At 55.2% G+C, this 23,797-nt stretch overlaps 1 protein-coding gene across 6 annotated transcripts in view; it reads left to right on the top strand.

Moving 5' to 3' along the window:
• Nucleotides 1-23,797, top strand: part of RBFOX3 (RNA binding fox-1 homolog 3) — a 362,978-nt gene that overhangs the window by 246,223 nt on the left and 92,958 nt on the right. For all 6 annotated transcript variants that reach the window (XR_012492320.2, XR_012492319.2, XR_012492317.2 and 3 more), the window contains exon 4: nt 6,093-6,130. The gene's annotated coding sequence lies outside the window, so the exon portion shown is untranslated. The remainder of the gene's footprint in view (nt 1-6,092; nt 6,131-23,797) is intronic.

The following is a 23,797-nucleotide window of genomic DNA, read 5'->3' as shown; positions in this document are numbered from 1 at the left end:
AGAATGGGAACCTGGCTGAGTATATGATTCTTGTTGTCTTAAAAAGTGAACCCAAATGTTCAACAGATGAACAGATAAAAAAAAATGTGGTTTATGCACACGATGGAATATTATTCAGCCTGAAAAAAGGAAGGAATCTGACACCTGCTACACGATGGACCCGGAGGACGTTATGTTGAGGGACATAAACCAGACACAGAAGGACAAGTGCTGCACGGTCCCACTTATATGAGGTCCCTAGAGGAGTCAAGTCCATAGAGACAGGAAGTAGAAGGTGGATGCCAGGGGCTGTGCGTGTGTAATGGGGACGGTTTCAGTTTGGGAGGATGGAGGGTCCTGGGGATGGATGGGGGTGATGGTCGTACAAGAGTGTGAACGTGCTCAATGCCACTGAACTGCACATCGAAAAATGGTTAAAAGTGGAAATTTTATGGTATATGTATTTTACAATAAAAAATTCAAAGAAAAATAAAAAACCCACAACAAATAAAAAAGTGGATTCAAAATACACCTCAAGGGAACAGCGGTTTTCCTGGGGTCCTTCACGCCGAGAGATGTTTCTTGGGTCCTGTAGTGTGACACCAAGTGACGTGCGACACCCAGCTCCATAGGACAGCGGGGACGCGGCAGCCATGTCCCTCCAGGGTGCGTTAGAAAGGTCAGCTTCAGGAGCGGGAGTGTTACAGGGCGTGGCACAGTCAGCAGTAGTATCCTGGAGGGCCAGGAGAGGGGTGCAGACGAGGGTGGGGGACACATGTGCCGTCACTCTGAGGTGATGGGAGAAGGCTGGTGGGTTGGCGTCCTGCGGCTGCCGTAACAGATTTCCACGGGGGGCAGGGGTTGTTAAACAACTGAAATGTCCTCTCTCTCCGTTCTGGAGGCTGGACGCCCGGAATCAGTGTCAGCAGGGCTGGGTCCCTCTACTGGCTCCAGGGAGGCTCCCACCCCCCTCAGCTTCTGGGGGCCGAGGCGTGGCCTGGCTCACGGCCAAATCACTCCAGTCTCCGCCCCCATCTCCACATTGGGTTCTTACAGCATTATTCTCGTTAGATTTAGTGCCGCCTCCCCTAATCCAGGATAATCCCCTCCCCTCCTCTCAGGTCTCTCCCCTCCCTTCCCCGCCCCTCCCCTCCCCTCCCTTCCTCTCCTCTCAGGTGCGTTTCTTTTCAGAAGAAGGAAAGGAAACCTTTAAATTAAAGTGCTCTGCTGTCATGATCACCATCAAAAGCCATGTTTAAGCCACTCACAGTTAATTTTTTATTTATAAAATTGCGCCCTTCACCTCCAGCTCCCCTGAGAGAGAGCATAAAGTGGGCCACTTAATAAAAGCCAAGGTAACACAGAGTAGCAGTGGCCAGGCAGGCGTTTTACAGCTGCCTAAGTGACCTCCATGGGGGGGAGGGCACCAGGCTCGCTGCGTAGATGCCCTAACAAGCATCGTGACCAGTGTGGGCAGGGGGCCCCCAAAGTCCTTCCTGGCACCAACAACTGCACTGTAACAACTTGTAAGACACCAAATAAATCTGCTCAGATGGTAAACGAGGGCCGAGCACCGAGCACCGTTGCTGCACATTTGGAAAAACACCGAGGAAAAAAGCAAAGAAAAAAGTGAATACATAAGGGAAATTGTGCCATGGACTGACTACTGCGTCCATCCCCCCAAATTCATATGTTGAGCCCTAATCCCCCACTGTGATGGAGCTGGAGGAGGGGTCTTTGAGAGGTGATTAGGGTTCAATGAGGTCGTGAGGGTGGGGCCCCTGTGATGGGATTCGTGCCCCTGTGAGAAAAGACATGGCAGCTCTCCCTCCGTCTCTCTCCATGACATGAGGACACAGCGAGAATCTGAGGAGAGAACTCTTACCAGGAACCGAGTCCGCCAGCATCTTGAGTTGGGCCTCCCAGCCTCGGAGCCCTGTGTCAGGGCCGCCACAGCAGACTAAGACACTGTGTTGTCAGGAAGACTCCACCCCCTGCTGCAGACATCCAGGGTGCCTCCTGCAAAGACGGGTAGTGTGTCCCAGGCACCCTTCTCAGCGACATTTCCTCCCCTAAACCCCACAGCTCGGACAGGCCGCTTTCTCTGCTTCCTGCCACAAGGGCACCTGTGGCCGGCTCAGTTATTCTTGCCAGCAGAGCTAAGAAGGCACGCAGGTGTTCCCAAATGATGGCTTGTCCAAATACCTCTGCCCAGGAAGTGCAGGAGGCTCAGACTTAAAGGAAAACAGACCGGGCTGGATGCTGAGCCTCTCCTGTCATCTGCAAATCGGGGAGCATAACGCCTGCCTCGTGGGCCCGATTGGAGGTTTGCGACATGTGCTCGGGCTGCGACGACTGCTGCGAGTCACATGACCTTGCAAATAGGGGTCCCAGCCAGTCCTAAGTACGCGTCCCACCTTTCTATTCTGCTGCGTAGTCAAGCAGCTCAGCGCCCAAATGGGAGGGGAGGAAGGAGGTCCAGGGTGCCACGTGTGATGGCCACCGGTAAGGGACTGACGTGGGTTACGATGTTAGGGGCCTTTTCCTGGCAAGTCACTGCGGGGACAGAGCCCCAGAGAGCAGTTTCCAGGATCTCAGCCTCACGTGGAGGGGTGCTGGATCAGGTAGTAGATGGCCATCAGCTGTGGCTAGTTGGCTGTCACCTGTAACCAGTGAGCCATTGGCCACTAATATAACTGCCATGGCTTCGCTAGCAGAAAATGGGGGCTAGCAAGAAGATGGTGGCTGAGCCTGCAAGCGGTGCAGTGAGGGTTGCGAACAGTGTGGCTCCTGCTTCCTGTGTCTCCAACCCAGCCACCAGCGATAATATAGTGGTGTGACTCCCCTACCTATGGCTCCGTGGGTGTTCCTTTTCGGCCTCACCATGTCCTGCGTTCTTATGTGGGGAGCGGGAGCAGAGACCCCGCAGGCCGCCCCGCGCCACAGTCACTTTGCATGATCCACACTAACAGTGGGTTTTACTCATCGACGTGTGTTGTCTTCATCCCTAGGGGGGTACAGGCAAGTCACAGTGTAGTTTCTGAAGAACAAAATGTTTTGTGGACAGAAGAAAACAGGGTCGGAGTGGGACACGTCTGTCCTTCGGGTGGAGTTGAACAAGGACAGCAGTACCTGCTCTTGAGGACGGTCGTGGAGGAAGCACTGGGTGTGGGCGGGGCCTGGAGCGAAGGTGGAGCAGGTGGCGTGCAGGGTGTGTAGGAGGAAGGACTGAGCAGCCAGGACACCGGGAAGGGGTCTGCAGGGTGTGTGATCAACTCATGACGGGTCCCCAGGAGCAGCTATCAGCCCAGAAGGACCCACGCCCCCTCTTCAGAACAGTGGTCTGGTTCAGACCCCTCAAGCAAACGCTTACTGGCCGGTTCACTCATTCAGCAAACACCCACTGCCTCCCACCTGTGTTGGCCCTGAGCTAGGCTCTGGGGATACAGGGCCTCCAAGACACAGCTCCTGCCCTTGGGGGTCCCAGTCTAGTGGGGGAGGCGGCCAGGCTAGAGGGTGGGCAGTTCTGACGCCAGCAAACAGAGCAGCTCTGCTGGGGAAACTCCTCGCCCACCAGGCCCTGGCGCAGACTCCGTGGCGGCCGTGACAGTGGGGCTGGTGGAGACAGGCAGGTTGGTAAGTGCATCTGGCCGAGTTTGGCCTTTGCCAAAGGGTCTTCCCACAGTGCACTCAGGGAAGTCAGCCCCCCTGGCCTGCCAGCTGTGCTCCTCAACGAACCTGATGGTGGAGGCAGAAATCAGCATAATTGATTACCCGCTGAGCAGCTGAGAGCAGTGTTTGCTCACAGTCAGGCTGAGAAGCTGCTCTCTACCTACTTGCTAACTCTCTGGAGGATGGATGTCTTTACCAGACTGGGGAGGTGAGCCCTAGGCATCTCCCTCTGCTCTCCCCAGACCCCCAGACCAGGCAGTGGGGCGGGGGGGGGGGGGGGGGTGAGTGAGAGAGGAGGGTGGGAAGAAGGGAAATGCTGGGGACTGGAGGAGGAAGGGAGAAATGCAAGGCAGGCCTGTCCCAGGTGGGCCCGTCCTCTGGAGGGCGGCCGGGCCAGACCCAGAAAGACTTCACTAGGCCTGTGGTTCTGTACCTGCAGAGGGAGGGCGAGGAAGGGCGGGGGGCGGGGGGGGGGGGGGTCTCCTGGCCGGAAGCGCTAGAGAGTAGGTTGGACCCCCCCTGCGCCTCGAAAAGTGGAGGCATCAGGCTCAACAGGCTTTTCTGCCCTGGAATTTTTCAAAACCAGAGGTGGATGTGGGTCCCAGCCTCCGAGTCTCCCGACGAGGACTGAGCCAGTGTCATCCCTGTGATCATGGCAAATATTTTGCTTTGAGCAAATAAGGACACGTGTGACTGTGAGAACCGTAGAGGGAAGTCAAGGACCGTTAGGAGCAACTTGGGTTCAGGACTGGTGGAGGCTGGGCTGGGTGGGGTGGGGATGTTTGCCAGCTCTGGTCTGTGCTGGTGCCCGAGACTGGTATTCTGGGGCCAGAAGCGTCTCAGAGGAAATCTATGGTAGGGCCGGGAGCTTGGCAAACAGCGGGTCAAGGGGGGGGGCGGGGTCATGGGACTGGGAAGGAGGGATGGGCCACATCCTGGGACCCGCCTGGCTCTCCTTCCGCCCTCCCACCTGGCGGGGGGCCGGGGGGGGGGGCAGGCTTCGTCCAATCCAGTGCCCTGCACTTAGCCCAGACCGCAGCAGTCTGCAGTAAGGCTGTGTGTTTGCTCACTGGGACTGGATGGATTGAATTAAATGGAACTAAATTGAATTGAATTGAGAGGAAAACTCACTTCAAGAAAAGAAACCAAGAAAAAAAGTCAACAATGACTTTTTGAAAAACCCCCAAATCAACTGAAGGTGGTGGTTGATGCAAACGGATTGATTCCACCCGCCCCATTTTATCAGGACGCCTTCCTTTCGGAGCCTCTTCCCTTCGCAGGGGCCCCTCCTCGGAGTCGTGTGAGCTGCGTGGAAATGGCCAGAAGCTGCTTCTGCCATTTTGCTGGGGAGGGAAAATGCCAATCAAGTGCCCCCCTTCGTGCGATGTCCTCCTCAGCTGTGTGGTTCAAGCTCAGCCCTGCCTTGGTCCCCAGCCTCTGTGGCTGCGGCAGTGGTGGGGGGGCTGCCTGCTAAACACTGCCGTCATGATGTGCGCAAACTCTGCAGGCTCCACGCAGTTAAGGGCTCTCCTGCCATTTTTAATTCTCATGTCCCACCTGTGGGGGAGGGGGAGCGCAGCACAGGGGCACCGGCCCTGGGCACCCGCCTGGCTGCCCCAGCTCCGGGTGGTGCCCCTGCTTAGGCAGTTTGGCCTCAGTTTTCCCATCTGAACAGTGGGGATAGTCAGAGCAACGCCTGCCTCTCAGAGTTGTGAGGGCCGAATGAGGCAATTGTCCTCAAGGGCCTGACACAGAAAGTGTGCAGGGTAATGACAGTGGCCACCTGCTCCTTGTGGTGATGTCAGTGATGAGAATGACGGTGACTTCTCAGCCTCTCAGGAAAGAGGCCCGGTCTGACAGCCTTTCGATTCCAGGAGGTTTCGCTTGCTTTTGTCCTGTTTATGCTAAGTTAAAAAAAACACCAAAAAAAAACCACACGCACAGGGTGGAGGTGGGGAGGGGGGTGGGGGTGACTGCTTAATGAGCATGCCGTTTCCTTTCAGGGCGATGAAAAAGTTCTAGAATCAGATGGTGGTGACGGCTGCACAACAGTGTGAATGTACTTAAGGCCACTGAACTGGACACGAAATGGTTAAAATGGCAAACTTTATGGCATGTGTACCATACCCTAGCATTCTATTGTGTACCACAATACAAAAGATGTGCTAGGTATGTACACATAAAATTATGAAACTTTAGTAAAAGAAATAAGGAAAAAGTAAGCCCAGAAGAAGCATATCTCACACACACACACACACACACACACACACACACCATCCTTTCTCATCTCCAAGTGCCCTATAAGAAAAGGGCAGGATTAGGGGTTCAGACACACGTGTGCAGCCCCCGTTCCCGTGAATGGCTGCAGATGCTTGATCTCTGGCCCAGTCCCTGACGGCATAACCACTTGGTAACTCTCTTTTCTCTTTCTTTTCTTCCAGAGTCCACAGTGCCTCGGGGAAAATTGGCTGAATAAAAGGTATAAAAGCTTTTGCTTCTTTTCCTAAATAGTTGTTGACAGATGTGGGCATGTTGAACATGTTAGGAGCTGCTGGCATTGAATGTGGGGTTCCTGGGGGTTTCATTCCCCGGAGTGAGGGAGCTGTGGCTTGTTTAGCACCTATACACACACACACCTTGTCTCTCTCAACGCCCAGCGGCCGGCCAGAGTGTGCTGGGAAGGCAGGCCCGGGGCCAGAGGAGCCTGGGGGGAGGTGAGGGGACAGGAGTGTGTTTATGGCTAGAGCAGCAGTGTGGTTCCTTCCTGGCCCCTTCCCTCATCCTCCCCCAGGCCTCCCTTTGCGCTACTGTCCACACCCACCCCAGGTGCTCCGTGCACAGACATGTACCCCAGACTGCAAGGCCCAGGGCAGCCTAGTTGCTGCTGACTCCCCTCCGTGGCCTGTTCTCCTCGGGGTGGGCAGGGCTGTGGAAATGGGCTCAGTTCCCAGTGCCGACCCTCGCGGGGGTGGGGGACAGGACACTGCTGACCTGGGCCCTCAGTCTGTGTGTCCCTGCAGCCAACCCTCCATCGCCCGCCCTCAGCTGAGCTCCTTCATAGATTCACTTGCAGAGTTTTACTTTGGGGAAAAAGCTTATTATAAAAGTCATGTATATTTGTTGTGAACAAAATTAGAAAATGCAGGCTCGCGGTGTATTTGTAAACCGGGACCCTGGCGGGCTTCTCCTTGCGGGCTCCTGGGTCTGAGGCTGTGTGTGCACAGGATGGCAAAGCGATTTACCAGATCAGAAATGGAAAGTAAAGCTGCCCGGTGCGGAGAGGGGTAGGGGGGTTTGCCATCTTCCTGTGCCAAACTCTGGGAATTTCGCGTGGTGATTCCTTTTTTTTTCTTTTTCTTTTTTTTTGGGGGGAACAGTGTGTTTTTCCAGGATGTCAAGTTGTTTCTCAGTCTAGTTGTGAGTATGGGGGTGGGGGCGGCACAGCTCAGCTCCAAGTCGAGTCGTTGTTCTCAATCTAGTTGTGGAGGGCGCAGCTCACTGGCCCATGTGGGACTCGAACCAGCGACCTTGGTGTTACGAGAACTGCGCTCTAACCACTGAACAAACCGGCCGCCCATGGTGATGTCTTTTGTATTGTTTTTGTCCCAAGCCCACCCCGGGCTCTGAAGCGGGCATTGGCCAAGTCAAGCTTGACTGGGCCAGGGGGCTTCCATCCTGGCAGCTGGTTACCGCTGGGCCACGTGGGGCTGGGTGGAGAGGACGCTCAGGCCTCGCTTACTCGCTTTCCACCAGGATGGGGACATGAGGCGGAGCTCACGAGTCCGCCCACGGTGGGCGGCACATGACATGGTCCCCAGGGAGTGGCCGGCCTGTCTCTGTTTTCAATGCGGCTCTCCGAGCAGGAGGCAGAGAAAGTGCAGGTGGCATTGGTGCCACGCTAGTGCCCAAGTATTCTTAACCACAAGGTGGCCGGCTTCACATGTAACCTGGTGACAGGCACTCTGTACCCCAAGTTTCATTTACAGGCAAGCCACCAAGGGAGCCCTCCGGTGAGTGTGACTGTGGGATAAAGAGGCCGGCCATCTGTGCTCTAAGGAAGGACGCTGTGATGGGCTGGCGCAGAGCTTCGTAGGGTGGTTTTGTTAAACAGCTTTGTCAAGGTCGAGTGCACACACAGGGCCAACTATGCGCATTTAGAGGGTGCAGTCTGGTCCGTTTGGGTGTGTGCTTGTTTGTACCCGTGGCCTCATACTGCCACGTCCAGCACCCCAAAAGTTCCCTGTGCTCCTGAGCTCTCCTCCTCCTGCCCTCACCAGCCCCCTCGTCCCTGGCGAGCTCTGAGCTGCGTCCTGTCACCATGGAATACTTTGTATTCCACATATAAATCAACTCCTGCCACGCATTCTCTTTTGGCTGTGTGGCTCCTTCCCTCTGCTGTGGTGTGTGTCCACTGTTCGTCCCTTTCACTGCTGACGTGTATCCCACGCTATGAGTGCACTGTAGGCTGTTGGTCCAGTCACTCCTTGAAGGACACTTGGTGGCTTCCATTTTGGAGCTCTTACCAATAACGTTTCGAGACGTTCATGTACAAGTCTTTGTATGGTGCTCGCTTCTTTCCAGGTGAAATCCCTAGTTGTGAAGTGGCTGGATCCTACGGTAAGTGTATGTTTAACTTTTAAAGTAAGTGCCAGATTGTTTTCCAAAGTGGTACAATTGCACATTCCCACGGACCGTGAGGGAGAATTACGGTACATCCTCGCCTACGCCTGGAGTTGTCTTTACAGCTTTAGCCATTCTAATTGGTACGTGCTGCTAGCTCACTGCGGTTTTAATTTGCATTTCCCTAAAGACTAATGATGTTGAACATTGTTTCATGTGGTTGTTTGCTATCCATCCATCTCCTTTGATGAAGTGGCTGTTCAAATCTTTACTATGTTTTTATCGGGTTGTTTGTTTTCTTATTGTTGAGTTCGAGAGTTCTTGATGTATACTGGATATGAGCCATTTATCAGATATATGCTTTGCAGACATGTTCCTCTAATTGGGCTGTCTTTTCATTCTCCTAAGGTGTCTTTGGAAGAGCAGAAGTTTTTAATTTTAATAGAGTTCAGTTTATCTATTTGTTTTTTTATGGATCATACTTTCGATGTTGGTATCTAAGAAATCTTATCGTCAACCAAGTGACCAAAGGAGTCCGCAGGTGAATGTGGACGCCTACACGTTTTCTGTTCATAGGTTTTAGGTTTTACATTTGGGTCTGTGATTTATCTTGAATTCATGTGTGCATGTGGTGCAGGTATGAATGAAGTTGATTGTCCTGCATCGGGACATCTGATGGTTTCACTATTCCTTATTGAGAAGACTGTCCTTTCCCCCCGTTGAATTGACTTTTCAGCCTTGTCAAAAAACAGTTGTCGCGTGTGTGGGTCCATTTCTGCACTTGGTCCCATTGACCCGTATGTCTGTCTTGACGCCATATCCCACTTCCCGTAGTTTTATAATGTCTTGAAATCAAGTCATGTTAAACTTCCAACTTTGTTCTTTTTTTTTTTCACAGTTGTGTTTGCTATTCTAGGCCCCTTAAGTTTCCATATAAATTTTAGAATCACCATGTAAATTTTTAAAAATGCCTGCTGGGATATTGACCAAGATTCCGCTGAACATACAAACAAATTTGGGGGATTCTTGACATCTTAACTCTATTGAGTTTTCTGACTCATAAGCAAGATATCCCTCTCCATTTAAGATTTATTTAATTTCTTTCATTAATGGCTCATAGTCTTCAGTAATGGATCTTGCATGTCTTTTGTCAAATTTATCCCTAAGTATTTCATATTTTAGTGTTATTTTAAATGCTATTTTATTTAAACTTCTGATTGTTGCTGGTGTACACAAATTGTTTTAAGTTTTGTATGTTGATCTCATAACCTGCTTCCTTACTAACCTCACCTACTGCGTAGTTCTAATAGCTTTTTAATAGATTCCATCAGATTTTCTACATAGATGATCATGTTTCTGTGAATAAAGACAGTTTCCCTTCTTGCCTTCCAATCGGGATGTCTTTTATGTCTTTGTGTTACCTGGTTCCCTGGCTGGAACCTGCAGTACAACGCTGACCAGAAATGGTGAGAATGGACGTTCTCGTCTTGTTCCTGATCTTAAAGGGCTTGGGTTTGTTCAAGTAAGTGCCCCGTCAAGCTTGATGTTAGCCATGGGTGTTTCGTAGATTCCTTTCTATTCCTAGTTCCCTTCTATTGCTAGTTTGCTGAGAGTTTTTGTCACTTTTGATTAGGAAGGATGTTGTATTTTGTTCAGTTCTTGTCTTTTGTCTATTGGAATAATCAGATGCTTTTTTAGTGTGTTAATTTGTTGAATTACATTGGTTGATTTTCAAAGTTTAACCCAATATAGATTAGGCTTAAGTCTATCATCTCAGGCTTTTTTTGTTTTTCCCATTTTTTCATTATTCCCTTTTTTTCTCTTTTTTGCTTTCTTTTGGATTGAGTTTTATTATTATTCCATGTATTATTATTATTATTATTTCATTTTTTCTCCATCCTTGACTTATTAGCTATAGCTGTTTGTTTTGTTATTTTGATGGTTGCCTTAGAGTTTATAGTGTGTATCTTTAACTAATTACAGTCTGCCTTCACGTGATATTAATCTCCTTCATACAAGGTATAAGCACTGGTTGATGGTGTAGTTCCATCTCCCCTCCCGACCTTCATGCTGGTATTATCATGCATTTCACTTATACATGTGTTATAAACCTTGTACAGTTACACTTTAGAGATTTAAGTCATATGTTTACCCACCTAGTTACCATTTCTGGTGTCGTCATACCTTTATGTGGATCTGTATTTCCACCTGCTGTCATTTTCCCTTCTGCCTGAAGGATTCCCTTTAATATTTCTCATAGTGCAAATCTACTGGTGATCAATTCTTTCAACTTTGGTATGTCTGAAATAGTCTTTATATCAGCTTTGTTTAGAGTGATACTTTTGCTGGGCATAGAATTCTAGGTTGACAGATGTGGGTGTTTTTGTTTTGTTTTTTCCCAGGACTTTAAATGTGTTGCTTCAGGGTCTGCTGGTTTTGTGTGATTTCAAAGTCTTATTTTCATCATTCTTATTTTTGTCCCTCTGGTTGCTTCTAACATTTTCTCTTTATTACTAGTTTTGAGAAATTTGATTATGCTTTGAGTATCATTTTCTTCATGTTTCTTGGGTTTGTTGAGCTTCTCGGGTCTCTGAGTTTATAGTTTTCATCAAATTTGGTGATGCTTTATCCATTATTCCTTCAAATATTCCTTCTGCCCCCCCCCCACTTCCAGGGACTCCCACTTCTGTGTATATTGGGGAGCTTGAAGTTGTTCCACAGGTCACTGATGTGCAACTTCTTAAATTGGTTTTTCTTGTTTTCTCTATTTTAGCTTTCAAAATAGAGAAAATAAAGAATCCATTTGTGTCTTTAAGTTTAATATTTTCTTCTATAATGTTTAATCTGCCATTAATCCTGTCCAGTGTATTTTTCCACCTCAGACATTGTAGTTTTTATCTCTACAGTTCAGCTTGTATATTTGTTATATCTTAAATGTCTCTACTTAACTTTTGGAACATATGGAATATAGTTACACTTATTTTAATGACCTTGTCTGCAAATTCTAACACGAATGTCAGTTCTGGGTCAGTTTCAAATGATTGATTTCCTCCTCATTTTGGGTTATGTTTTGCTGCTTTGTGCATGTCTTTGGCTGCTGGACATTGTAGATTTTACCTTGTTGGGTGTTGGATACTTTTATTCCTATAAATGTGCTTGGACTTTGTCTTGGGGGCAGTTAAGTTACTTGGAAACCGTTCGATCCTCAGATCTTACTTTTAGGATTTGTTACATGGGCCTGAGCCATGTTTCGTCTGCGTCTAATGATCCCACTCGAAGGAGGGACCCTCTGAGCACGCTACTGGGAGCGTCCTGGTCTGACTGGTGGGGACACACACTAGTCCCAGCGCCATGTGAGAGCTGCATCCGCTAATCCTGTCAGCTGGCTCTTCCCTCGGCCTCAGGCATTTGCTCAAATGTCTGTGCTCAGTGGCACTGGCTGAATACTCAGTTGGGACCCCCTGCAGTTCTCAGGGCTCCCTCTGTCCAGATCAGCCTCTCCGCTTCTCTGCCTTGCACCTCCAGCCCCCTTGGTCTCCCCAGACTCTCAGCTGTGTCTCCTCAGCTCAGGGAGCACACCAGGCTCTACTTGGGGGCCCTGCACCTTGGCCTGAAAACTCTCCAGACAGGAAGCTGTGGCCACCCCCCCACACTGCTTTCCCATCTCTCAGGTATCACTGTCCCTCATTGCCTGGTGTCCAGTGTCTTGAAAACCATCCTGGCTCAAGGCCCCAAAGGTGGCAGGAGTGAGAGTGCTCACAGCGCTTGTCGCTTGTCCGGGCGGCCGCGGGCCTGGGAACGCGCCGTCCGAGACAAACACCCTCATTTCCTTTGTTGAGCACACCCTTCCCCACCCCCAATTAAGAGGAACCTGCAGTGGGGGGAGCTTAGCTCTTTCTTGGAAGATTATTACCAAGGGCTCTTCGCAGAATCTCTTCTCTGGGAAATTTTGATTGCAAAGAATAAGGAGGAAAGGGGAATAATCCCTGTAAGCTTTTCCACACCTCAGGTGGGAGAGGTCAGAAATCCCCCAGTGGCAGGGGAGAAGGGAATCAGAGACCCTAGCAGTTCCGACTGCCTCGCCGTTTATGGGGGACAGTGTCCTCATTGCCCTCAGTGGGAGTGACTGAGCGGGGGGGTTGGGGGGGGAGCCGTCAGAGGCCGAGGCCGGTCACTGAGAATCAGGTCCCCTCCCTCGCTGGGCCCATGTGGCCAGAGCTGTGCTCTTAGTCCTTTATCTGTGCAGGGCATTGCGGCTCACCGGGGCCCAGGGCAGCTGTCAGCACATTCAACCCATTCTCCCACTGGACCCTCACAGCAGGGTTCATCTTACAGATGGGGAAACTGAAGCAAGATAGTACTTGATTTGTCCAGAGTCACACTGCAAGTGGCCAAGGCAGGACCGCGGCCCCGGCTGCCCAGGCTTCTTTTCATGCTGAGAATTCCCTTGAGCAAAGTTGATGCTCCCAGGAAGAGAGCGTGGGTTTTTGAGCCCTTCCCCTCCCTGCCTCCACCTGCTACACCAAAAGCACTCACTGACCAGCACGGGACACAGGGATTCGACCCTTCCTGGCCCGTTAGGGCTCTCCCATCCTTTGAGAAAGCATTTCCGTTGTCAGGGTGGTTGACTGTCTAGCCTTATGGGACTGCAAAGCCCCTGGCTCATTGTATAGCTTTTTAAGGAATGTCATGTCAAGAGCACCCTGGTATCTGTGCACACATGTGTTTGGACTAGTGCATCACTTAGGCTGTCATAGTTGGGGGGGAAATGTGGGGAAAGATACCAAAAACTGTTGACCACGAATGGTTTACCAAAACCCATGGCCATTTCTGCTAAGGACAAAGCTACGTTGCACCAGCCATGTGGGCACCGCTTGCCAGAAAACCAGCTCCCAAACTGAGTTCTGCACCATAGAGACTGAACAGGGTCCCCAGTACTTCCCTTGGCTTTCAGGATATATCCAGCCGGGTGGTTTGTGCTGCCCATAAAAGAAGCAGGACATGAAACGTTTGAGCTTGGATTAGAGGACAGCAGAAAGAATCTGTGTGTGTGTGTGTGTGTGTGTGTGTGTGTGTGTGTGTGTGTGTGTGTGAAAGTATAAAACCCCCGGTCTGTGCTTTCCCCGGGGTATTAATTACAGTTGGAGAAGAGGCTTGTCCCGGCGTGTTCCGCTTGGGCAGAGTAATTTATCATCCAGTTTCGGGGAGCGGGAGGCGGGTCACGGTGCAGAGAGCAAGACACACATCTCTCGCAGACTTCACAGCTGCCCCACCTGCCCTGGTTGCATAGTTTTGCACACGGCCCATGCTGCAGGGAGCACCGAGAGCCCACAGGCAGGGGCCGGGGCGGGAAGGGAGAGAGTGAGGCCTTGACGTGATCCAAATAGACAGAACCTGTGATGGGAAAGGCTAGTGCGAGCGGCTGGGAAGGAGAGACTGGCCGCCCCCCCCACCCCCGCAGACATCTGCCTCTGATGGAGGGAAGGCGAGACAGACGTGCACACCTGGCTGCCCACACCTGGTACCTTCTGATCCTGCAGACCTTTCACTGAGGCTGACAGAAGGGCAGGTGGTCTGTGGCCCTCACAGCCTAGGTCCACAGAGAGGGCGGGTTTTATCCCTACTGATGGCCAAAAAGCAGCCGTATTACAGAGTTAGGTATCGGCTCACTTAGGCGTTTTAATTGATGGTAAGTCCAGTATAATTAGGGGGACTCTTCAGCTGCTCAGGCTGTTGCAACAGAATAGTACAGACTAGGCAGCTTATAAACAACTGAAATGTATCGCTCACAGTTCTGGAGGCTGGACGTCTGAGATCTGGGTGCCAGCATGTCTGGGTTCTGGTGAGGCCCTCTTCCAGGTCGCAGGTGGCCCCTTTCTCATTGTGTCCTCACGTGGCAGGGAGCAGAGGCAGGAAGGAAGGTTTCCTGTGACTCCTACAAGGGCACTAATCCCACCACGAGCGCCCCATCCGACCCTATCACCTCTCAAAGGCCCCACCTCCAAGTGCCATCACGTGGGGGTCAAGGCGTCAACATATGAATTTGGGGGGGACACATTCCGCCCGTAACAGTGGCCAAGTAACATGTCATCCACACTGCAAGTGCTGTTACTAATGCGGTGTAGACCAGGAGTGTCCCAGGCGAGCTGGAGGTGTAGTCACCCTGAAAGGAAGAGTGTGCCCTGCTCAAAAGCCAGTTTGATTCAGATTGGATGAGCAGGGGTGCACTCCCGACGGCGGAAGGTGGAAGGTGGAAGCTGGCCGGCACGCCCTGGGCTGCTGGGCTGACGAGGAGGTGCCCGTTCCGTGTCACGGGGACATTTCCTGGGCTGTCCATGAGGAGATGAGAGCTGTTTGCCCAGACGAGGAAAGCTGGGGCAGCCAGATGGTGTCATGCAGGATTCGAGGGCTGGGTCTGCAGGAGAGAGAGGTGGTTGCCCCACGCGGCCTCAGATCAGCGACGATCAATGAGCAGAGTCCTGGAGGCGGATGTCGGGCTGCCCAAAGGAAGACTTTCCACGGGTGATGGATGAGCTGCCTGAATTCCCTCCCATCCTGGAGTCTGCAGAGGGGTTTCCAGGTGACTTCTCAGGCTCTGGGTGGAAGCAGCACTCAGTGGCCTCTGCATGTCACTGTTGGGGAAGAAGAATCTGCAAACACCTCTTTACATGGGGATACACATGGAGAGCCGGCCAGGTGTGAATGAGGCTGAATTCAGCCCTGGCTCCCCTCCATCCTCGCCCGCCCGCCCGCCCTTCTCTTGTTCCTCTTGCCGTCTCCAGTGCTGAGGTGGGTTTTCCTTTCCTCAGCCCCTCTCCTGCTGCTGAATTATTGAAAGTGTGGTTTGCTTTATTGCCGTGCTGGAGGGGCGCTGCCGCAGAGCAGCTGAGCTTGGGTTTGGGATGTGTCGGCAGTCCAGGAGCGTCCTGGCGGCCCTTAGAATCCCCTCCCCAGCTCCCCTCTCTGGGGGAGCTGCTCCTGCCCCGGCCTCTTCCTTCTCCCTCCGTATTACTTATTCATAATTGCTGGCGTTCTGACCGGGGGATGCAGCATCCTCCCACGCCTCACGCCACCAGCCTGAAGGGCTGTAGATTGAATTGGTGGCAGGTGTCACTGCCTGGCCCAGGTACAGGGCCACGACTCCATGCCGGGGCCCTGGGACATCCCCCTGCCGCTGACCAATTGCAGACCTCCGGGGCTTGTGTGGAAGTGGCCTGTCTACTCGGGGTCACGCTGGTGTATGTGCCACGTTAGTATGTGTATGGCGCAGGGTTGGCGTGTAGATGTGGGTGTGCGTGCACGTGTGTGCAGAGAGGAACCGTGTGTCTGTGCAAGCGGGTACACATGCAGCTGTGTGTATGTGGGCTCCTGCATTGCCACGTGTGTGCACCCAGGCGTGGATTTTTACAGCAGACGCCCTAGAGCTCAGCTCGACACAGGCCCTGCTCACGACACATTGCTGCCTGAGCCAGTCTTTCTAGAGAAGGTGATGGTGTGGCCACCCAGACTTTAGAGGATGCCAGGAGGCATGTAGCTTATCCATGGCCCCTGGGGGCATAGAGCAGCACGCAAGAAAGGGTGAGCATTGAAAATGCTTAGAGGAACAGACCTCCCACCCACACCCCAGAGGTGCGGTGTGTTCACCACTGGACCCCAGACCCTCCAGACCTGAGCCCATGGGTCAGCAGATCCCTAGATCATGGAGGAAAGCGTCTCTTCTCTCCATGAGGAGGTGCCCCCTGCCCTCCCTAAAGCGCAGCCCAGCCATGCTCTGTAGCCTTGGAATTCTCTCTTCACCTCCCGGCCCATATCTATGGGCATCTGCTGTGTGCCCAGTGCCATGCTGGCTGCTGGGGCTATAACAGGCGTGGCCGAGCTGACCTCCAGGAGTTGCCCATCTGCCCGGGGCAGAGACAGCACATCCAAGTGAACTGGCAAGGCTGTGTGAGTTGGTTGGATGCCGAGGAAAGGAGAACGGGGCTCAGGCCGTCTGCGGTGGGCGCTCTGGTCATCCTGAGCTTTCAGAGCCCGAGGCCCGGCTCCGCGGGGCTCTCTGGAGACACCCGCAGGAAAGGTGACCAGGTCCCAGCCCCGAGCACTGTGTCCACAGGGTGTGGCTGCTCACCCATCTCTGCAAGGACCGGGAGTGAGACACCCACGGATCGGGCGGGCGGGAACACCACTCGCCCACTGTCCTGCAGCTCTAGGCTTTTGAAAAGTGCAGGGCCCCAGGCCCCAGCTCAAGCTGCAGGAGGCCAGGAGACCCATCTCAGCTCCAATGCGTTGTTTCCGGGTCACTCGTCCTCAAGTGGCCCAAGGGTACCTGGCCTTTTTCTGCATCCCGTTTGATCATTGATCATTTGCTCAGTCTCCTCTGATCATTGAAACAGCCTAGGAGCAGGGCTGCTGTTGTCACCAAAGTGTAGAAACAAAGAAGCCGAGTCTCAGGAGGGCTGTGAATGGCAGAGCCAGGCTTGCGCTCAGGCCTCTGGACCCTCCGGTGGGTCGGCTCAGAAGTGCTTGCACCCGCTGGGGGCCTTGAAGGTCATCATCAGACCTGCTGGAAACCAGGCAGCGGGTCCCTAGGGAATCGGCCTTCCCTGAGCATCTCCTCTTCCATCCTCCATTGTCTGTGGTTTGTGAGGACTTCTGGAAAGCAGTGCTAGAGCCTGCAGCATGAGCACAGAGCCCTGTCCCCTGAGCCCCTCCCCCTGCACCCCATCTGCCCCCATGTTCACCAGCATCCTTGCCAACCCCAGAAGCTTAGAGTCTGACGTCACTCCCTCTGTCCTGCTACCTCCCTTGGGCTTGCCCACACGGGGAGCCATAGGCTGGGCCTCGCGGGGAAGCCTGAGTGCCCAGCTGCTGAGCCCTACCTCCCCCTTCCCTATCTAGCCCTCCTTCCTGCTCAGCCAGGGCCCCCTGGGGTGGGACGGTGGGGCACAGATAGGTGGCCCCCTGAGGCCAATTGTGAACCTCCCTGTGCCCCTCACCTTCCCACCGCTGGCCTTAGTGAGGTGGGAGGGGCTTGTGCCCAGGCCAACGGCCTCCCTGCACACAAGGCAAGTGTGGGCTCATTAGACGTGGTTCCTGACCTCTCCCCACCAAGGACCTCAGCATACGCGTCCCTCTCAGCTGCTAGTCCAGGCGCGAGGACAACAGGATGCTGGCCACCTGCTGTCACTCTTCAGCATGTGTCCATCCCCATATCCAGCCTCTGGGCCTCAATTTCCCTCATTGGAAGAAACCTTAAGAGCCATAGAAAGAATGGTTTTCTTTCATCCCTTGAAAGAGGGGCGGCAGCCTGGATGGATCTGGCATTCAGGCTGGCGGGTGGATCGGCCTCCCACCTGGCCTGGGACTGGGTCCCTCGCTGGCTCGTGGCCCCTGGGCAGCACTGTCCTCAGGCGATGGGCAGGGAGGCCAGCACAGCTGTAATAGGGGGAAGGCAGCCTGGAAAACCCTGGGGTAGGACAAGTGGGGGACACAGACATGCCTTCCCCGCACCCCTCCCTTCTCGCCCCACTGTACCCCGACACACCGCTCAATGTCTGCAGAAGTGGTGCCTCATCTGCTTGGCCAGGCTCCAGCTCCCGAGAGCCCGGGCTCCCACCTCTGTAGAGGGGGCTGCTCCATCTCCCAGCCGCCTCCCAGACTTGGGGCTGGAGTCCCGGGGGGCAGTTCTCACTTCCCTGCCGACTCCCACCTTCCACCCTCTGAAGCCAAGAGGGACCTTCTGAGAACACACACGCTGTCCTTTCCTCCTCTCCCACTCTCTGTCTCTGTATTTCTAGCCTCAGAGCAAGTCTCCCCATCCCCATCCTCTGTCCATGAGATCTGTTAGGCTGGGAGGTGTTCCTCCCCCACCCCACCATGCCCTGTCCCCCCCCACGTATGCGGGGAGTGCTGGGTGGCAGGATGGGGCGCTCAACTCAGCAGAGAGCCAGGCGGCCGGAGTGCCTGGGCTGGACCGGGCAGTGCAGGCAGGACCCCAGCAGATGGGCGAGCTCAGAGCAGGCGCGGAGCTGAACAACCTGGGAAATAAACCGGAGAAATGCGGGAGGGCACTCAGTGCTAGGAGGAGCGAGAGGAGGCAGAGACAGGAGAGAGGCACTTCTTAAAGCTGCTGCAAGTGCCAGCTGAACAGCCCGACGTGGGATCTGGAATCGCAGCCCCCACCCCAGCAACCTGCCACTGGGCCACTGCTCCGTTGGGCCCCCTCCCCGCCTCCGGGCCTGCCGTGGAGCCGCAGTTCCGAAATGATGATGTATTTTTGGGTATGTACCAAGCGTGGACTGCCGAGTTGCTTTTTCAGCTCCGGGCAGATCTGGGGTGGAAATGTTGAGAGAGGGCAGCGTGCCCACCCTGGCACGTGAAGGTACCCCCTCCATGCGTCTGCCAGTCTGAGCCAGCTTTCCCCCAGGGTCCCTGCCAGGAGGGTGCTGGGATCACGGGTGTCCCCAGATAGGAGGTGCTTCCTGCCTGCGGCCCAGACTCCCTTCAGTGTCCCCCATGGGGATGGGCCAGAAGGGGGCCTAGGCTGAGGCTCAGGAATGCTTTGCATGAGGGTGCGCCATCCTGCCCCTCTGCCTGGCCTTGGGGAAAACCTTCCGGTGGCTTCCGGTGGGCCGCACCCCCCCCAGCCCCTCAGCTGATCTGCTGACCTGCTCCCCTCCTCCCGCCCCTGCTGTCTGAGCTGCACAACTGGAGGGAAGCGGCACCCAGGAAAGAATAGTGGGGAACGTAAATATGAGCCCCAAGACAACACCCCCAGAGCGCTGAGCCCAGAAACCCAGGAAACTGGGGGGCCCTGGGGAGAGGAAGAGCCCTATACCCAGCAGACCCTCTGCCTCCTCCCTCAGCCCCTGTGCCTCCTGCCAAAGGAAATGGGGGGGAGGTTGGAGATCAGAGTGGGGGGTCCCCCTTGGCCAGGTCTGGGGAAGGGGCAGCTCAGAGTCTGAGGCAGGAAGGGCCACTACTGTGGGGAGATGAGGAAGTCACCTTTCTAGTCAGGTTGGGCTGACCTGGGAGAGGGAAAGACTGGTGTGCGTGTGCGTGCGTGCTGTTCCCACGGCCATCGGCCTCCAGGCTCCCATGGAGGGGGTTTGGAAATCGCTGCGAATTCCATGCTTTCCTCGAGGGGGAGGACTTCACCCAGGGCCCTGCCTAGTGCACCTGCCAGGCCGAGGGCTTCCGCGCTGGGAGGCACGTCTCCCAGGTCCAGGTGTAGCCTGCCCTGCCCTCCAGGGGAAGCTCTCCAGGGCCTCAGGGATCCCACGGGGAGAGGCTGAGCAGGGAGCAGGTGCCTCTGGGGCCCGCCCTAGGCGGCTGGACTGAGGGCCAGGCAGGGAGTCAGCAGCAGAAGAGGCCAAGGCACCCCAGAAAAGGACCTGTGGCCACAGGGAGCCAGGCCGGCTGTGGTCACAGGCCAGGCCCTGAGCCTGCTGACCCCATTGCCACTCAGGGCAGAATTAGGGCCAGACGCGCCCAGGTGCTCCAGCCTCATGCTTTGCGAAGGCAGTTGGCTCTGCTGAGAACGCCCTGGATGGCCCCCCGGTGCCCAAGCCTTTGCCTGCTCTGCAGTCCTCCCCATTCTTCAAGGCCAACCTCAGGGCCACGGCCCCAGGGACACTGTCCCTGAACCCGTATGCAGAAGGGATTCCTCTCCGCATCCTGGCTCTGGGCGCAGCAGCCTGACATCTGTGAGCTGGCCCCTGGTCCTTCCTGCGTCTGGGGCCCCCTGTGACCCTGGTGGGACTTCTCTGGTCAGGGCCTGGTAGCCAAGAGATGCTGCCGGGGGCCTGGGTGGGGGCAGGAAAGAGACCGGTCCTGCCTGGCTCTCTGCCGTTCCCAGGGCTGCCGGCAGCTGTGGGGGTCTTGCCTCCTGGACCCCTCCCCCCACCCGGGCTCTGTCCTCGCCCTTCCCAGCCAGGCCTTGGGGGACATGCCCGAGTGTTCCCTCCTGAACCTTTAACGCGATTTTAGGGCAGGGTGGGACCTGATAAGGAATCTCCCCATCGCACCTTCCCCGGGCCCAGCTTCACTTCTGGGGCAGGGACTCGAAGCTGTAGAAATTGTGGGGCCGCAACAGGCGGAGTCCTCCTCTCGGTCTCCTCTCCCGGAACTCCCTCCCTGCGCGACAGCCCCCACCCCAGTGGCGCCTGAACTGCCAGCTCCCAAGTCAGCACCCCCGCCCGAGCCCCGCCCTGCCCGAGCCGCCAAGGCCCCACCCCGCATCGCATCTCGTTTCCCACCGTCCCCCCTGCTGTCCCCCCTGCTGTCCCCCCTGCTGTCCACACGCTCCTCAGCCTAGGGAACTGAAAGCTGCTCATTTCTCTTCTGACCAGCTTTTCCTTCTTGGTCCTACAGCCACAGGATGCCCCCACCCCTAACTCTTGCTGACCGCTGACCCCAGCTCCCAGCATATGCCGGCCCCCAGCACTGCCGGCCCAGGCCAAGCCTGGCCTTCTCAGTCTGGAGCACAGAGGGCTGCTTCGCCCAGCCTCACCCGGCAGCCCCTCACTGCTCGTGCTCCCTGTGGCCCAGCAGGCTGGCTGCTCCTGGGTTAGCCCAGCCTCTGCCCTGTTCCTCCTCAAACACCCTCGCTGTCTCCTCCCCCAGCTTGCTCCTGCCTCCCCTTCAGTGTCAGTCTTTGGGTACAGGCATGTTGAAGGAGAGGCAGCTTCGATGTCACCACGTCTAGGACACCTCCCTGACCCCCCCCCACAGCGTTGTGTTTTCCCCTTCAGCATCCCTGTCACTCAGCGAGGGCACTGTCATTACCTGTTTACTCCACCATCTCCCCTCTGCCAGGGGTCCCTCCAGGGTCCTGACTGGGCCTTGGCCCACTCCTGTTCCTGGTGCCCACCCTCACTGCCACTTCTCCGGGGCTCCAGGAACCCTGTGCACTGGAATGAATGAATGAATGAATGAATGAATGAATGAATGAATCCATTCCCAGAGGCAGAGCAGGGCCTGGTCAGGGGTGTCCTCTGAAGCAACAGCTCCATAGGGCTCCCCACTCCATCCAGCCGTCCCTCCCAGACACCCCAGCTGCCCATGGGTAAGGGTCACCCAGTTGACCACATGTCTTCCCACGCCCTGGACACAACTTTTCAAGGGGGTGTGGGAGGTGGCGTTGTTTCGTTTTAAAGTTGACAAAGTTGTGGGCCCCACAGTTCCTGTCCTCGTGAAGGGCTCAGTGGTGAGTGGAGGCCAGGGTCCTGGCCGTGCCAAAGCTCCGGGGGTACATGCACCTGCTGTGCCCCCCCCCCCCCAGCTGAGGTCCAGCCCTGGGGCTCTGGGGGACTGCACGGTCTTGCTTAAGCTCTGCTCTGCCAAGTTCCCTTATGACAACACCCCCAGACTGGGAGGTTCACATGGGTGGGATTGTGTCTGAGCTGTCCTAGCTATGCCCCGGAAAGGGGGGGGCTTGGCAGTACTGTGGTGTGGATGGTGGAAGGAAGGCATGAAGGGAGGGAGGAAGTTGGTTGTTGGTGGTGACATGTCCTTGGGTAGCAGAGCATCTGCCGTGTATCTGAGTATGAGCAGGGTCCTTTTCCAAGCCACCTCCTGTGGAGGTCACAGGCACGGGGCCAGAGGGTAGTGTGACTCCGGGTGGATGGGGCTGCAGCCCAGAGCAGACAGAGGACCCAGCACTGCTGGGCTCAGCTCAGAGGTACCGGAGGGCATCACATGTGAGGCCAGAGTCCTGGAGCTCCAGCAGGTGGGAGCACGGCAGGGATGAGCGTCTCCCTGCCCACCTGCCCCGGAGCCAGACCTCAGAGAAATGGGCTCCCCAAACAGACCCGAGGGCCAGACCGCTAGACGGCCTGGGGCAAAAGAGCAGTGGTGTGTGAGTGCCTGGAGGGGAAGCAGGAGCCGTTGCACACAGAACAGAGGGACAGGAAGTGGGGAAAGGGCTTCTGTCACCTGCGCCCCCAGCCCTCAGCCTCCTTCAGCCTCCAGGTAGGGCAGCAGGAGCGGCTGGGGGCGGGAGGCCAGTGGGTGGCTTCGTGATTGGCAACAGGTGGAAATGCCAGAGCAGACTTATCTCCAAACAGCAGTAACTGCTGGAGAGAGAAGGAAGAAACAGGGTGAGCTGAATGAGGTTTTCTATCAATATGTTTTGGGAAGTTTGTTCTGGAGTAGAAGCTGTTTAACTGGCAATATCCTGTCTGTGCATTTCAAAAGCCTGACAGTGAGGATTTAGTGTCTCCCTCTTCTAAAGCCTGGGATCTGGGGGCCCCTGGGCCTCCTCTCCCCCAGGCTGTCAGGGTCGGCACCCCGGGAGTCTGCCCTCCGCTGCCCTCAGCTGGTGGGACCAGCCTCAGCCCCACCTGGTCTCCCCAGTAGACACTGGGGCCCTTCCTGCTCCCCCACACGCAGGCCTCCAAGATGTCTGCTTTTATTAAAAATCATTAAGCAAAGTGTTCATCTGTGTCAGTGACGACCACAAAGCCACTTTCACGTGGTGAGTGACGGTGCTGTCGGTGATGGCTCCACACATCGCCCAAGAGGCGACTTTACCAGGGGCCTGAAATCCCCAGTTTGCAAAGCCTTGGTGAGAGAGGCGTTTGGAAGGGGAGCTCTGCTCGGCTATCCTGGAAGAAATCCTACTCCCCTGATCCCATCTGTTGGAGCACCTGCCATGTGGCAGACTGAGTGGGGCACACAGGGTGGTCCATCCAGCAGCCGCTGCTGCCACTTGCAGGAACTGAGACAGGTCTGGTCACTGTGGCATTCCGGGGGCAGGCAGCCGTATGACGTGGACAGCACACAATGCCGTAGCTTCGTCAGAGCCCACAGTCCCGAGTCCTGGGCGATGCCGGTGGTGCAGAATGGTGGGGGGGCCGGGGCACCCCAGCTTGTGTGTGGGGTATGGTCAGCTACCGTCAGGCAATGACTCCTGCAGCCCTTCCGTCCTCGGGGCACAAATGTTCCTGCAGTTGCTGGGGACAAAGGTCCTACCCACAGCCCATCATGACCTGCTGGTCTCGCCAGGTCACCGGGTGGATCCAGGCCCCTTGGTGAGTGGTCAGCAGTCCTGTGGAGGCTCCGAGAGCCACCGTGGGAGAACTCACGTGAATAAACGAGAGGAGCGGGCACCTCTGAGTGGGGCTGACCCCAACCATGGGGGTCCCTGGGAGCCGCAGGGTCCTGGGGAGGGCCGCCACTGGCTTCCATCAGCATTTTCTCCTGCCCGGTTTGGCAATCCCTGGACACAGGACCCTGGGAGGAGTTGTGGGTGAGACACTTGGGATTTGACACTGCTCCTGAAAGGAGCAATGAGGGGAGGGGACAAAATGCTGGTGTATTGAGTCTGATGGGATATGAACCCTGAACTGCCCCCACCCCACACCCCTCACCCTCCCTGTGAAAGTACCAGGCGGGGAAGACACCGCCCCCACCTGCTCCCACAGCCCTAATCTGCTCACAGGAGAAACGGGGAGTGTTATCCTTTTTCTATTATCGTTAAAACGTTCCTCTCTAGGTCATCGCTGAGATGACATCCGCATCCAGGTCC

This window comes from Rhinolophus sinicus, chromosome 12, assembly GCF_057876585.1.
Source record: "Rhinolophus sinicus isolate RSI-liver-muscle chromosome 12, RSI-T2T, whole genome shotgun sequence".
NCBI lineage: Eukaryota > Metazoa > Chordata > Mammalia > Chiroptera > Rhinolophidae > Rhinolophus > Rhinolophus sinicus.
The sequence above is the reverse complement of the archived record's forward strand: the minus strand, read 5'-3'. Positions and strand labels throughout refer to the sequence as shown.